Raw genomic sequence first — 12,298 nt, 5'->3', positions numbered from 1 at the left:
CTTTAGATCAAAAGGTTTAAAAACAGGGATTGCTTCCATATAGGTGATTGGCCTTGGCCTGGAAACAATTAGAAAATTGCTTTGAAATAGTATATGCTGTCCAGACTCCGGTACAGTATCATGTCACTCTACATGCATCAGAGAAGGAAAAAATGCTAAACATTGCTTTTAACTGTCCCAGCACATGACAGCTACGGTGGTAATTTCCATCAGGATAAGGGCTGTGATGGCATCAGGAGTGTCAGATGGGATTTAGCCAAGATGCCTCGACTTATCACCAATTAGAAACATGTTAATTTCAAAATAGACTAAACAGATAGCTATATAGGGCTCAGTTCACAAATGCTATAACCCAGGCGTGCAATCAACCCATTTTCAAAGGGAAAAATAGTGTCCTTTCCATTTTTTTTCTCTGAAGACACATCATGGCTTTGTTGCCTTTTAGATTGATTGTAGACAGGGTATGAAGCATTGTACAGAAATATTAATTCAGAGATGCCTGTGTCTGCCAATAAAACTTGTGTTTACAGAAAAAGGACAAAAACACCATGGTTGCAACAGACCCTGCATTTCTAAGTCTGTATCTTTGATTTGATTAAGATACACCAAATAGCGTCTGGGCTTGCTGAAGAGTGTATTGAGACAGGAATGCAGTAGATCCCAAGTGTGTTTAGAAAAAAGGACTGTGGAGTTTACCATTCCCAATTCCTCAGTGCATTCCAGGGTTCTGTGCATTTATGAGTAGATGGCACTTCCCCAGTCTATGGAGAGCAATCTTCCTTTGGCTAGGAATATATCTTGAGACATCACTGTTTATTTAAATGCTGTGTCTTGAAAAGTTACAACCAGATGCCTGGCAGAAGAACAGATCATTTTTAGTGCAGATTTAGAGAATGGTTTTCCTAAATGTCTTTGACACATCCCATCTGTGTGCTGAGCTATCATGCTGGCTATTTGAATCCTGTGGAGATGATGCTTCAGCCCAATCTGATACTGTTAACACTCACAGTCAGGCTCAGAATGCAGACTCCGGGAAGTTTTTACTAAATTTCAGTGTACGCGCACACACACACAGACACACACACACACACACACAGACACACACACACACACACACACACACACACACACACACACACACACACACACACACACACACACACACACACACACACTTTATCTTATATAAACATTCTATTTCACTAGCAGCAGTGGGGTCCTCATCAGAATATTTAGTTTAGATGCACTAGGTTCAGGTCCAGGTCTGCAGTTCAAACCTATCAGTAACAGCAGTTTTGTTCAGAACTAGATTCAGTCTGGAAAAACAGTTATATTATGTGGGTGAATTGGTGAAATAGTTTATGCTTTGGACAAATGTACAAATCAGTGTAATTTGGACAAATCACTGTAATTTAATGAAAATCCTCTAATATTTACTTTATTTAGCAATTTACTTATTTAACTTTGTACATCAGCCTGTCAGAAAAGCTTTCTTACATAGAATGCCATTGTATGTCAAGCATGTCAGGCTGAGGTAAAAAGACGGCTATATGAATCGAGCGATATATATATTTATTGTTTGTTTGGATGTGTGCTTGTGCATGTACATTTATGTGTGCACGTGTGTAGAGACAGAAGGATGGCAGCATATACAGATGGGAGGATGGGTGTGTGTGGAGCGGTGGCAGATGCCTGGACTGACCTCCCAGTGCAGTTCTGTATTGAGCTACAACAGAGCCTACAAAGCAAGAGGCGTTCCCAGACTTTACACACACCTGTCTGCACCATTAAAGCCAGAGGTCAAACATGTCTTGAAATCAAATCATATTCTCTTAAAAGAACAAGCACAAATATCTTTATCACCCACTGTGTACATGAGCTCATCTTTCTGCTGATTTTCAGACCCACTGGACCTCATACACTGCTGTATTCAAAGGACAGACCAGGATACTTGGCAGCTGCTCATTAGAGCAATACACAGGACGGAGCTGTGCAGGGATAACAAAAGCCTGGGAGCTTCCTCTAATGGGGCATCTGCTGGCCTTCTCCTGTCTCAAGTAAAGCAGGCAGGAGGCTCCTGGCCCCTGCCCCAGCCAAGCCCAGGCACTGGGGACTACTTTTGGGGCTTTAGCTTACCTGTTAATCACATTACTCCATGAGCTCCAGAGGCCCGTCTGAAAGCAGAGTCAGTACTTTTACCTTGTTAATGCAATCTCTACTTCAGATTTAATTGAGCCTTTATGGAAAAAATCTTTTTTCTTGCTCATGCTTGAGAAGATTAGAATACACATTAGGGGTTGTTGTGATTAACACTGCGGACCTATGAGTGTGCTAAGAACTGAGGCTTAGCCTCACGCATGCCTGACAAGATGCTTTGTTTATCTGTACATCTCCTTGAGGAATTGTCAAATTTGCTCTTAGGCAGCAGCATTCAGCTCTGTAGTTAAAGACAATGACTTGATGTTCGTTACTGTTGTTAAATGCATGAGTGTCTTGTCAGAGGAGTAAGCTAGAGTGTGTGCTAAGAGCAGGGTAAATTTGCACAGTGGCTTGGACAATAGTGCTGTTTAGTAACAGGGCAGGGACATGACCTTTCTGCCACTCTCCATCTGGTCCTACAGCTGAACGCGTGCTTCTAACGCATCCTTGTCATCCTTCAGCATTCTCTTCACTGGGAAAGAGAAGGACCTTTAGAGGGAGAGATGTGCACCTCTAAGCCTGCTTGATTTCAAAAAAGCTTGTGCCAGAGGGAACAATAGTGCATTTGGAGTTGTCGGGTAAAATGATCCACTGAGAAAAAGAAACACTGGGCTCGAGCTGGGAGCTGGTGAGAACAGACTCTCCAAGAGGGCAGCAGTGGGGCGGGCTGGGGGCCTGATCGCAGGTGTTGATTGGTGGCTTGCCTTGACAGACACCTACAGGGCTCGGTAAAGTCCCAGCTTTCACTTAAAAATGGGTGCCTGGGGTGTCTCAAAAGGTCACAGCCCCAAAGGCTCGCACCATCCATTAGCCATGAAGCCTTGCAGCATACCTGCCTTGCGTTTCAGCTGAGCGCAATACAGTTAACCTCAATTACGTTTGATTAGGAGGTGTGCAGAACATACGGCCGGGGCCGGAGCCTCCACGACAGATCAAACATCAATTATGCACTCTCAGATCAGATGAACCCGGCTGTCGTCGGCTCAGGGGGGCAGAGAGGGGTCATGTTCGAGATGAGGTTGCCCCACTTGCAGGAAGAGTTGCGTCAGGTCCTCAGATGGCATTGTGTGGCTTCTGTCTGTCTTTGCAGCTTTACAGCTCTGCAGTCACGTGGTGGTGGGTAGCAGTGGTACACATACTGTGAGATGTACAAAAGAGGGGCATGTGGGATCTGGCAGAGACCCAGCCCTCCTTGCCGTAATTACCCCATTACGCCTTAGTGGCCGATGGAGCTGTTACAGATGTTTTATGACGATGGCTGAGGGGAGCTTTTCATTTTGTCTCCCTGATGAGGGACAGATTTATGGTGCAACTCAATGATTCCATTCAAGATTGCAGTTCCACACACATACACAGCACCCTCTCCCCCCCCCCCCCACACACACACAGTGAAACAAACACACACACTCAGACGCACACACAAACAACAAACAGATGAGTTGAACTGGATGTTTTTGTAAGCTTCTGTATGGGGAGCCATTTATTTTGCATGAGTTTGCACCCATGTGTGTGTGCTACACTACTCTTCATATATACCAAATATTTAATCAAGTTTTCTACAAGTAGTTTTAAAAGATATAAGTTTAGAATACCAAAATACCAAAAATGTTGCTGAAGGCAACAATTGTTGCAATAAGCAAATACCAAATGAACAGAGGACCACTCTAGAGGGTGCTCCACACCAGACCTCTCTTTCCCATGAATTGGAGATCTGTTCTCGATTGTTTCAAAATTATGTGGGAAAAAAATGTAATCACCACATTCATAAATTATTACATTAGGGTAGCACATACAGCTAACAAAATAATTATTTTTAAGAGCAATTACTTCTTTAGTCTTCAGAAGTCCTTGCTTCCCTGTGGTTTCTGATCAATGGCATTTTTAGGTGTGTTTGTTCTGTGGTTTCCTCAGCACATCACCTTTAATCCTTCACCACAGATAGAAAAAGTTCATGCTGATAAAAACATTAGACAGGTCATGAAAGGAGCAAAAGCAGTAAATTAGGGCTCATTTTGAAAAGAGGTATTTGAGACGATTAAAAAAAAAACTTGAAGCTATGCCATTCTAGTAGAACTTAGGCTATGGGGGTTTTTGCTTTTGGGGTTTGGGCAGTCATTGTGTTTAAGTAAGTGCGGCAATTATGTACAGGTCAATATTAAACTACAAATTATTCCTACTGTGCATGCTAAGTGTGGTATTCTAGAGGACAGTCCTGTGGTCAATAACAGATAACGGTTGTGTCTGAAAGCTAATGATTGAGAGTTGTCAGGTACAAGTAATTTAACCAGCTAGGCTTGAGAAGGAACGGTTAACATTAATCATTTACTAGTGTGACACAATGGGTCCTGGTGAGACCAGATAGCTCTGTGCAGCAAGGGCTTTGTGACTTGAACACATGCTCCTTGTGTTACAGATAAAAACAAGACTGACAGTCTTGATGCAACCCTCAAAATGGGAAGTAATTTATTAATAAATTAGTTGCATTATTGTATTTGTGTAATTAAAGTAATTTCAGATGTTTTTAAAGGAGCATTAAGCTATTCCGAGTATATTGTGGATGTTTGTACATTGTTAGTTCCTCCTCTGAATCTTTTATATTTTCCTTTAAGGTGAGCAAGATGAATTTTTCCTTAGGTCTTCAAGTGTATGTCTAATTGTGTCACCTTCCTGTATCTGTATGGGCAGATGCAACTTGATCTGATCTTCACTTTTTTTCTTGTCTCTCACATCACTTAAGCACCAGCCACAGAGCTTCTGTGGTCCAATATTTCTGTTTGCAGAAGCCTGACCTCTTTCTGAACTGTTGTTAAGTGAAAGGTACTTTCAGCTGTGGAATCAAATGGCAGTAACCATATGCCTTTTGACTGATACAAAGGTGGCAAGCGAGGGTTGTGTGTGTGTGTATGTGTGCATGTGTGTGTGTGGTACTTGGGGAGTTAGAAGTGCACATGCTATGGAGAAAAGTGTCACCTCTCTTTGTGGTGGCCAGGTGAGTGTGTGTTTGGAGGTGTGTGTGTGTGTGTGTGTGTGTGTGTGTGTGTGTGTGTAGTGTGCGTATTTAGTGGTGCTGGCTAGACATGCTGTGGAACAGAGAGGCTGTCTGCTCTGCTGCTCAGATGGTGCTTTTACATGGATGAGTGCAGTGAGCAAACAGCATTCCTCTCTTTGTGCACAGGTTTGTGAGTGGCTGTGCATGCCTGTCAGAGGGTGTGAAGCATTCATAGGTGTGTGTGTGTGTTTGTGTGTATATAAGTGTGTAAACTCCAGAGCTTCAGGGCCAGCTGTAACATACCCCACTTGACCCTTAGGTTCATTAAAGCCATTAAAGCAAAGAGGAAGATGCACATTCTTTTTTATCCTATAGCTCACACAGCATCTGTCCCCAAGACTCTGGCAAAAAGGATGCCATCTGCAATTGTGTATCTGACAGATAGAGAGCAAAAGCGAGAGCGAGCGAGTGAGCAAACGAGAGAGAGAGAGAGAGAGAGAGAGAGAGAGAGAGAGAGAGAGAGAGAGAGAGAGAGATCCTCTACCCAAAGCTTTTGTTTAAGAATAATGTATAAAAATGATGAGTATGTTAGAACCTGTCAGAAACACATTTCCTCTATAGAGCAACCAAAACTGGCCAAATGCAATATTTGTTGTTTTGGCAAAAGATTGTATACTGCACATCACAATTACATAAAGAGGCAGTAACACTGAGAGAGCCCTATCACCATAAACGACACTGATGGTATAAGTATGTGCCGACGTCCTCTTAGAGAACACACACATGAATAGACTCACTAACAAACAGCCCGACACATTTTAATGATCATAATATGCTACTTGACCAAGAAAGGGTTGTGCGTGTGGTGGTGGTGGTTGTGGTCAGGAGGGGGGTGCTTCGGAAAAGGAAGTATGTTTAGTACAGAAGCCACATTAATTCATTCCTTCAGCTTGTCTTTGAAGGGCACATGCAGCTATGACAGGCTAAACGTTTCCAGAGCTGTCACATTTCCACCCAATCCTAAAGGGTTCTTGCAAGCACTCTTTCTTTCATGTTTGATTCTATTTTCAAGATTCCATGATAAACAGAGCAGGACAGGCTGGGGTCTGTGGATGAGAGGAGATGGTGTAGCAGGACCAAAGGCAACGTACGCCATGTCTGGGCAGCCAGAGGATCCAGATGCCTTTGCAAATGAGCTCTTTGTCTACTTCAGAAGGGGCTTGAAATGTAAATCCAAATTAAGACCTGGAATTTGTCTTCAGTTTTCTAGGATGCCAAGGGTAGTGCACCAACTCAATTTAATTTATGTTCCCCACTCCCTAGCCCCTCTTTAAATGCAGCTAGGGCTTAGCCAAAAGCCTGCTAAAGCAGATCCTCTAAATACGTGTGAGAATTGAGTCACTCACTCTGCTTTAATGTTTGGTTAAGACTGTTTGGTTAATTGGTTACAAAAAGTAAACTATTGTCTCACAAAAACAATCACATATAAAAGAAATGATTATAGATTATCATTATAATCATTATAACAGCAGTGTTTACATTGTAGGTAAAGTAGTGCTCATTTGAAAAAATATTTAATTATTAAACATATGAAAGTAAACATAGACATAAGAAAAATCATACAGGATACTTAATATTAAATGTGCAGTTGTACTGAAGAGGATGCAAATTTAGGCCATTCAACATGTTCCAGATAAGGTCCTATACTATCTATCTCTGTTTCTCTATTTCTGTTCTCTCTCTCTCTCTCTCTCTCTCTCTCTCTCTCTCTCTCTCTCTCTCTCTCTCTCTCTCTCTCTCTCTGTCTTTGTCTCTCTCTCTCCCTCTTTGTGCTTAAGTTTGTGGAGTATTTTGTGTGCTTACACAGTGTTAAAGGCCAATAAAAGGCTCTTGGGGAAACAGAGCATTTCCAGCTGAACTTTTCAGCTAAGGCAGTAAAATGAATGTAAACTGAAGAAAAAGAAAGAAGAAAAAAGAAAACCGAGTGTCCATAAAAATACAATCATAAAAATACCAGAACTGTAGTGAAACATCTTTTCAGTATTAATAAAATCTCCAAACAAGCCCGCATTAATTCCTAAGGTTTCATAACATGGAGTGATTGGAAGCTCCTGTTACAGTCTTGTTAAAGAGTCCTCTTTAGAAAGGGCTGTGGTGGTGTACCAGCACTAGTTGTTCTATAAACCTGCCCTCTGCACTCTGAAGGATGTGAAAAAATATGAGCGTGCCAAATGTGAAAACACAAGGAAATCAAACAAGGAAGCGATCAAATGAGATGAAGAGCCAGATCAGAGCAAGCTTCTGGGCTTTCCTAACTTTGTTAGGAGCTCGTGACTAACTCCAGAGGTGCCGAGCCCTGATGCGACTGCAGTGGGTCACTGCGGGGCTGTTCCCCTTGGTGTGTGGGATCAGGCTAACATGGCAGGTGGGACATCCTGCATGTAGCAGGGTGAGGGAGGGCTCTGTGCCGCTCCAGCTCGCACTGGGACCCTGCAGCGGAATGGGAGAGTTCCCATAGGCTGGGGCAGTGGTCTGCCCTGGGATTATGGCACGGGCCTTGGGGCTCCTGGTGGGTTTGGTATGAGGAGGGGGCATTCCAGAGTTCCAGCCAGGCTGATCGAGGATGGCTACTCCTCCTCATCTTGCTCCAAGGCAATGTGCCGGGGCCTAACCAGCGGGATGCCCCCTGACAGGCATATCTCATTAACGGGATGCCCGTGGAGGCAGTGGGGGCAGCAAGGGGGAGAGTGGTGAGAAAAAAAAAAAAAGAAAAACATAGACTAGGAATTCAGAGAAAGACAAAATCCTGTACTGATAATGTGCTGATAATAACTGTGGATGATGACACAAACTGAAACATCCAGTGCAATACCTTCATGGCCATGGGCTGCTGTGTTCACTAAAAGACATGTTATAATGAATGTTATAATGGTTTACCAACCTCTTCTGCTGATTGTTAAAAGTGGTATTTTTGGCTGAGGTGCTGTGCTGTGGGATAGAGAGGTTAAGAGTGACTACTCACTGGCTCCATCATCAGGCAGCTGGTCTGTATAACATGCCCTAAAGTCTTATCCAAGCTACTGATAGTTTTAGACTAAAGAGTTTTAAACTAAAGATTTGTGAGAATGAAAGGTTGGTGAATTGCAAGTAGCTTTATTGGAACAATCAATTAGGCATGATTCTCAGCTGTAAGTCTCACAGACTAGAACATAAAAGTTGGTAGTATGGTTTGGAGCTACGTAATATTAACTTCAACAGTATCCTTGACCCTTTTTTAAAATGTTAATCATAATCCTACATTACTCAGGTGTGAAGATTTGCTTTTATAAAATTCGACATATGTACACAAAGCTCTGAGCAGAATGGAGTGCTTGCATTTAAAACTTTGAGATCATATAATGGACAGACATAAGGCTTTCCGAAACACAGGACCATGTCAGTAAAAGTGGATTTAGGGACACGTCAATTTTATGAGTGTGCAGTTACAGACCTAGCCCTGTCCCCTTACTGTGGGCCACATAAAATGGCTCAAGTGTTCATGCCTCACAGTTACTGACATGGCTCAAGTCATGCTCATACAGTACGATGTGTGTACAGACAGAATTATGTGTCTCTGATGTGAAAATATTTTGCTGTGTGTTCTTTATGGGCATAAAAAGATCTTACGCAAGTCATATAAGCTAACATATAAATTCAGTGGTAATAGCATGCTCTTACAACAGCACCGAACTATACAGTGCATAATAGTATGGCACAATCTGGCAATCTGTCATATTGGTGGAGATGGGGTTTCCTACTCCAGCTCAGTAGGGGTATTTAACAAGAAATTCTATGAGCTCAAACACTGCACTGAAATCTGTACAAGAAGGGAGAGTGTTCGTCTGCCAAGTAAAACAAAGTAAATAAACAGTAGCACATTAAAAAGCCTGGCCCATTCACCTCTGAACCTCTGCACTGGACTGGGCAAACACACATTTGTCCTCAGCTTGTATTGACACTGTGTTCAGACTGTGATGGTGGTTTTTCCCTGCAGCCTTTGTAAACCACTGTATAATTTTTCAGTTAAAAAGGTGAAGGCTAAAACTGAAGTGCCATATACATCATTCATCACTGCCAGACACAACCTCACCCCAACATACTCTTGGAGACTCATCGTCTTTACGGGGGTTTTCCATAGACCTAGACCTACATGTTGCTGGTAAATATTGCAGTGTCTACTTCTGAACCTACATGCAACCAAACAACTAAATTAAATTATTTGACCCTTCAAGTTTTTAAGTGAAAGAATCAAACAAAAATCCAAACACAGCAAAACAAAAAAACAAAGAAAGTGTTTTCTCTTGTTGGGGAAAAAACAAAACAAAACAGAGTACACACACACACACACACACACACACACACACACACACACACACACACACACACACACACACACACAAACACACACAAACAAAGAAGTGAACTGTTTTGTAGTGAGTATAAACTTACTGTTTGTGACTAATTTGTTCCCCCAAATCACCCTGGCAACCTCACATGATGTTATAAAGTAATCAGCCCTCAATCATTTCCAGATAGAACTAGCAATAGTTGTCTATCAATGTACCTAATGATACTAAGCACTTAAAAGTACCTGTGTCAGCACTGCATACATCATTCAGATACTTTAAATACCACAAACATATTTGTGTGTATGATTGTGAATGTGTGTGTCTGTGTGTGTGTGTGCGTGTTGTGTTTGTGCATATGACCTGCATTATTCCTCCCGCCAAAACGCCTTGGTTACAGTCATCCACATTCTTGACTCATGATTTGTGCCCTGAGGCTGACGGCAGGGGTTCCATACTTAACTTCCTGTAAAAAATACCACAGTACTCCACATCCTAATTAATCTGAAGGGCATGCCCAAGGTCCCTATAAAATCAAACAAGACTATGCCAATCTCCTGATAGCTCACGCACTACATGTGCTTCTTGTTCCTCAGCATGAGTCTGCTTCCCTGCAACTCTACAAACTCCATCTTCTGGGCTCTTTTTCATTCTAAAGCCATTTTACGTTAGTGAGATTTGGGTATTATAACATTATAATGAAAAGATCTTTTTTACCTTTGCCCTAAAACAAAACATGAGGATTATATGAAGAGGCCCCACTGGAATTTGTTCAGAAAACATGAAAACCATCTGGCTTCTGCTACTCTAGGACAGAATGGGATTAAATCATAGAATAACATATGTAGTGAACATACAGAATTGCGAGCCTCTTTGATCCTGCATGTCTGTGCGCACATGTGGGTGTGTACCAATATATGCATATTGAATTACATGAGTTTTTAAACAGTCACAGTCTAAAATGTACAGAAACAAGCACGGCTTACAGTGAGCACTCTGCTTCCAGTCAGAATGACAAATGCAGTGAAAGAAAAAAAGGCTCACTCCACATTTGCAGGAGCTGTGTCTTACAGTCTCAATGCCTGTGGACGCAGATGCATCTACCTTTTTCTTCTGTCCCACAGCCCAGAAAGCTACAGTGTAACAAAGATCAAGTTCACAATGAAAAATGCCAAAGCCAGTGCTTTGAACAGCGAGGCTAGCGATGTGTTGATGATCGGGATAATCAAGGTGATCACGACTTGGTACGGCACCCACTAATGGCCAAATGCTCTGATGAGATGGCACGAGGAGCTAAGTGCCTGCTTCTCCTCACCTGTAGAAGATGATGTAGTCCAGATTATGCTTCCAGCAATGCATCCGTGTTTGCTACGCACATGTCTAGAGCCAGGGCCAGCTCTGTGCCTTTATGCAGAATTGCAAACTAACAAATAATGTAAATGAACAAATTTTAAAAAGTATCTATCTATCTATCTATCTATCTATCTATCTATCTATCTATCTATCTATCTATCTATCTCTCTCTCTCTCTCTCTCTCTCTCTATATATATATATATATATATATATATATATATATATATATATATATATATATATATATATGCTCATTGAGCATTAAATAACCTTATTTCACTAAAAAAATCTAAACTCTGTGCTCTACACCCATAATGTGAAATGAGTTTCACATAAGAAGAATGTTTTCGTTGGCCTCAGACTAAGGGGCAGGAAAAGAGGGAACACCAGTTGGGCCACAGCGACAGACTGGCCTCGAGGAAACAACTGTCGCTTGGCAAAGGCAAGAACCTTTACTGTCTGATGGATGTGGGAGCTGAAAGAGTATTGATAAGCAACTGTTTTGGCTGCAGCAGCAAAACATGTAGTGGAGAACAATGTGCAAAGTCAAAGAGAGGAAATTGGGATGTACAGCCATAAACTCACTAGGTGGAACATGAGCTGTGTTCTCACATACCAGTAGTTTCTGCTCAACAGGTTGTCAGCTCTAGTGTGCAATTGTGAAGCATGTGATGAACTAATCTAAACCTAAGAACATGCTTTACTACTTTTCATCTGTTAAAGGAGTAATCAAATCTCTGAATACCCTATATGTTTAGATATGAAATGAATAAAATGATATAAAGTGACAGGTTACTGTTCCAATAATAATTATTGTACTACTACTACTACTACTACTACTACTACTAATAATAATAACAATTATAATAATAATTATTATTATTAGGGGTCTACACACCTAGTGCCTTGTAATTTCTTATAGGACTTATATGATAATGATGATGATGATAATTAATTACAGACAAGGTAGCCTACTTCCAAATAAATTGTCTAAAGAAAACACAGCATACATCCAGATGAAAACTGGATCTGTCTGTTTGCTTAACTTTGTCAATCTAAACAGTCCCGCAGATTCTTGGTAATCTTTCCAATAAAGTTTTAGAGTGCACTAGATTACTTCACTTACCTCTAATATGTAGCTATACGTAACTTAAAGCTGTCATTAGTAACTTTGCGCTGTTTCGACGCCATTGAGCCACTTTTTAATAGGCAAACGTGATGCACTATCCAGTTAAGTTTAATAGCGTTTTAGAGCATTCAAAAGTAATCAAAAGCAGTTAGGCCTATAACCATTTTGTAGTGGCTATAACAAGCTCAAATTAGCATAGACAATAATTGAAATATTCTTACACAACAATTAGAACCATTTTA

The sequence above is a fragment of the Electrophorus electricus genome, chromosome 14 (genome assembly GCF_041902795.1).
Source record: "Electrophorus electricus isolate QZ-2024a chromosome 14, ASM4190279v1, whole genome shotgun sequence".
Taxonomy (NCBI): Eukaryota; Metazoa; Chordata; class Actinopteri; order Gymnotiformes; family Gymnotidae; genus Electrophorus; species Electrophorus electricus.
This window is presented reverse-complemented; position numbering follows the sequence as displayed.